Genomic DNA, 5,064 nt, shown 5'->3' with positions numbered 1-5,064 from the left:
GGCGGGGAGCGGACGCGGCGCATCCCCGCGGCGTCTCTGGGGTGGGGGGGGTGAGGGGTGTTCCGCGGGGCTCCGCGCCCCGGGCCGCGCCGGGCCCCGCAGACGCGGCGCAGTGGGGAGAGTAATGAATTCCAGCAGAGAGCTGGAGAGGAAGCATTTTTCAGAGATCTGCCATATTTAAGATTGACCACACTAAAGATGTTATTAGCGAAGGGGGGTGGGGAGGGCAACGGGAGATGCGATAAGGGAAAATAGATAATGACACATAATCCAAACCAGAAGTTTGAAACCAAGTTACTTCGCAGAAAAGAGCCACAAGCTCAACTTTTTTTTTTTATCTTCCCTTTTTTTTTTTCTCTCTCTTTCTTTTTTATAGGCTGGGGCTGAAAGACAGGGAGATAAACTTGTTAAGGAAAGAAATATTCCTCTAGCAACCGGGTAAATAAAATAGCTGAAGTGAAACAGTGAAAGACATGGGGGTAGGGAAATGCAAAGGACACACTGCTATTTAGAAACCCCAAAGGAAATTGTAAAGTAGGAAATGAAAAGGAGGAGGAGAAACATTTCTGTTGTAAATTAGAGGGAATGAAGATTAGCGGGAGAAAAGGGGGGAATAGCTGCAGAAGGTCTAAAATACAGCACCACTGAAGATTAGGCAATGCTGCAAATATCCCAAGTGAGGAAAGAGAGTGGTGCGCTCATCTCTTCAGCCTGGGTGTGTGAAAGGGAAATGAGTAGGGATAATTACTAATATAGCACATGTCCGGAGGAACCAATCCAAAATAAGAGATAAATCTGGCTGGTGAAGACAGACAGGAAAAAGGCTGGAAGAAAACTTAGGAATACAGCGACCTGAGAGGGGAGGAAGAGAATTAGAGGAGGAGGAAGGCTTCCAAGAGTACAGGAAAACTCAGAGGACCAGCTGGAAAGGGAGGAAACAGCTACGGCAGACATGGGAAGAGGGAATGAGAGAGAGAGAGGGAGAGATTAAGGAGAGCAAATAAACCTGGGAGAGAGACTGGTTGGAGCGGATGGGAAGAAGGAAAGTGGGAGCGGAGAACTGGGAGAGAGGGAAGGAGGGACAGAGGGAGGGATGTGGGGAGAGAAGGAAGGAGACAGAGGGAGGAGACAAGGACTGAAGTCTCCCAGCCCAGGGAAGGTGCAGCACTGAGTGAGAGAGAGCTCACTCTGAGGGTTAGGTTAGATTTCCAGAGCTCTTAGAGCTCATCGACCAGCCCGCTGGAGTCACTATTCAACCCGAGTCCCAAACACACGCCTCACTAACTACTTTACAGCCACTTTCATTGATTTTCTTTATCAAATAAACATAATACCCGTTACAGCAACACTTCCTCTTCGCGCAGCCAGAATGCCACAAGCTCTGATTGCTGCATTTCTCCGGCTTGCAGTTCCCCACCTTCCACCTCTAAATAAATTGTGTTCTTTCACTTAAATGGTCAAATACATTATTGCTCGCAGAATTTTTCGGTAATCTGGAAGGTACACTGCGAGCTAGGCAAATCGTTTAAATTATAAGGTAAAGGGTCCCCGTCCCCATCGCCCTGGCGTGAAGACACAGCTTTCCCCTCACAATTTCAGGGGTAGCTTATATATTTACATACTTTTTTTCTGCTAATGAGTGGTAACTTAATTTAAAGGGCGATGTCAAAGTGAACGCTCCCGCCTGAAAAATGCAGGAAAAAATTAACGCAACTTTCGCACTTGCACCTAAACTGCCACTTGATCTAAGCATTTCAGCCTCAAAATTCAATTTTATTTTAAAAAATCCCCTAAAAGTAGCCCCCTTCAAAAGCTGGTTTTGAACCAGGCTCTTCCATATATGTCAAAGGGCTGTTGAATTATTCATTATTATAATTACTATCATCATTGTCATTATCCCTTTCCATGTGGAAATAATTTTATTATCGTAATTTGATATCTGAAGAATTTCCTGTTAGTCGTTTGATAATCATTTTTTTCTACTGAAAAGAAAAGTTTTGTTTATAAATGAGAGAAAAATATTTTAAATGCTTTTATGTTTACTATAGATTTCCGTTTATCTAATCGATCGGAATGCCAATAAATCGATTAAAGGTTTAGTGTTTTACAAACAACCATTTTGTGCTTTTTGATTTTACGTTCAGAATGATTTTAATAAAGCTAATGCCTTCTCTGAGCGTTTGTTCACCCCAGACCTAATATTCCATCATTTCTATTATTTACAATTGCAATTTAAAGTGTTTTTAATGAGAAAAATAAACACAAATAAAAGAAGGAAATAATCTGATTAAATTACTTTGTGCCTGTGGTCAACATATTTAGGCAAAGCCCTTAAAGATCTTGGTGAATTATATGCGATCATACAGTGATTGCGGAATATTAAATTAAACTTAGATAAATCCGCATTGAAGGAGGCAGCACCCAATCCTGAATTTATTTCCCATTTTCTATAACAGCATCACTGCGCTCCTCTCTTTGCAATGACAATGTGCCAAATCTAGGCATTTTGAAAACATTTTCCATATGCTTTAACTGGAGACTGATAGACAAAGAAGAAAAGGAGATGGTCTTTTTTCTCTTGAGGTATATTTCCTTTAACTTTTCCTCCAACCTTTTCTGATCTTCATCATTTTTAAACAAAAGTTTGAAAATCATTAGGACCTTTTTTTTTTTCTTTTACGGTTTTTTTTTCCTTATCGCGTAATCAATTCCTGAACTGTGGAGTTTCAGTTACGCTTTAATGCAGGACTATAGAACTATCATTTCTATACCTTGGCGGACAACATTTTGGGGAGAAAGCATTGATTCATTTAGTTTTCGCTTGCTGCTTTTTGTAATTAAAGATGGTTTTAATTATACTTTTTTGTAAGTCAGATCAGATGTGCTGCTTGCTTGCTGGAAGGTTTTTTTCTTTTAACGGTGCTTTTAATTTATGTGTAGTTTTTACGGATAACACAGAGGTGGTGGCTTTTATTTAGCTGTAAAATCCACACGTTTTCTTTGAAAACTTGGCTCCTTGGGCGAAAATAACTTTTGCTGGTTGTTTTATAATCGCTGTTTGTCGCAGAGGTAGTTTAGCATATTGTCTACACAACAAAGATTCCTGTTTTATTGGCAGTGTGGATTGTTGGATTTAGGTATAAATATTTCATAACTTTCCTCTTTCTGCAGTAAGATCGGTAGTTTTATTGGCTTTTTCTCCCTTTTTGTCTGTCTTTCTACCAGAACCGTTTTATTTCTGAAGTCCCTTTTTGTCCTTTTCCCGGATAGAATGTAAAATTTTTCCCTTGGATATATCACTGCTGGAAATATGCTCTTGGGCTTTCTGGAGGGGATGGGGGGGGGGGGGGGGAGCGGTGGTAAGCGGTCGTTTTCCTCGATTTGCATAAGAGCTAGTGAAGTGCCTGTGAAGTTGGTGAATTGCTATTGTTTGGGGCTAGTCCTGACTGTTTTTGTTTATAAACACTGGGGTGGTTGCCGGGAGGGGAGGGAGGTCAGAGCACTGTCAAAGCGCTGACCTCTGAAAGCCCAGAGGGCGCCTGGCTCCTTCACCCTCTCCTTTCTCTCTCTCCCTCTCCCTTTTTCTTTCCCTTCCCATCCAAGGCCAGGAGCTCAGGTTCAGGGCATTTAATCCCCGCGATCTGCCCAAGAAAGGAGCTGAAAAGGGGCTGTTAAGGCTCCGGAGGAAACGCCGGCAGCAGACTTAGACCTGGAAGGCTTTTATTTATAGTAACGTCCGGGTGCGCGTTTTTGTGCGGCTCCAGCCAAAATAACAACAACAACGACAAAAGCCAATCGGGAACGGCACTATTTAGCTCAAAATCTCAGCAAGATGTCTATACTATTCGGCTGTGATTTTTGTCTTAGGTCACTGCTCGTTAGACGCACTTTCAGAAGGTGAATGCCAAATCTGGGGCAGTGAGGGCATAATTGAAATGCAATATGTTATCGTTGTTTTATTTCTTTTTCGAACAAAACTTTCTAGGAATGAGATCGGGGATTTTTGTTTTCTCCCTCCCCCCTCCCTTCCCTCCCCCCAGCCCTTTTTTAGTGCGTACTGGAATGTGTTTGATGATTGGGGGGGGGGAGTGTTGTAAATTAAGAATAGATTTGTATACGTGATACCTGCAAAGAAAGAAATAATTAATAATAGCCAAACGCTTTGGGTTCAAAGTCAATTTCATCTCGGGAAAGGAAAAAAAAAAAAGAAAAAGAAAAAAAAAAGTACAAGAGATTGCTATCAGGTTTAAGTATGTTTTGAAAAGAAGTTGCTGAGTTAAACAAAAATGTTAGTTAACACACTGCCTTTGTCAAATAGCCCCCGGGAGGAGAAGAGACAACAAAAAGGAGAGGAGGTGGGGGCTGGGGATCTGAAAGTGTCTGTAGCTCAGATAAAGGGTCTGTAACACTGAAATCTTGTAATACCTCGTTTCAAACTGAGCTCATCTATGGACTCAGGGAACGCAGTAAAAAGACACGGATCCCCTTTCCCTTGGGTTGGGGTCTGGGGACAGGAGAAGGTGGGGGAAGGGGACGTTTATTAGGGAATTATGTCGGTTTATTAAAAAGGGGAGCGGCTGTGGCTGTAATTATGCAGATCCTTGTGCCCCTGTGTGTCAGCAGCGCAGATTTAGGGAGTGAAATGAGCTTGGCGGAGGAAAGACGTGGTGTAAGAGAGCCCGGTTTGGGCTAGGATTTCTTTGTCTGTCAGAGAATGGTCAGTCTCGGGCTCCAGCCCCCACCAGATTCGTCTCGCCCAGGCCAACAAGTTTTCCTTGGGGCTGAGGCTGGAGGTGGTGGAGGACAGAAAGGGCTGAGAGCTTTTTTTTTTTCCATTTTTTCTCCCTTCCCTCTCTTTGAAATGTAACGTCACTATCAAGAGCTTTTTGTGGTTTCAACAGGAGGCTCGAAAAAAACCCCAAACGTGTAACGGTGCCTGCAGGAGAAGTTCGGAGGCGGTGGGCGGGGGGTCCACCGAGACCAGAGGAGAGGAGCTGAGAGGTTAGGCGAGAGTCTTCGGGGGCGATCAGCTGAGCCAGAGAGGGAGGAGAGAGGGGAGCGGGA

The sequence above is a fragment of the Haliaeetus leucocephalus genome, unplaced genomic scaffold, assembly GCF_000737465.1.
Source record: "Haliaeetus leucocephalus isolate CR32 unplaced genomic scaffold, Haliaeetus_leucocephalus-4.0 Scaffold506, whole genome shotgun sequence".
In the NCBI taxonomy this organism is placed as follows: domain Eukaryota; kingdom Metazoa; phylum Chordata; class Aves; order Accipitriformes; family Accipitridae; genus Haliaeetus; species Haliaeetus leucocephalus.
Note: the sequence above shows the minus strand (reverse complement) of the source record.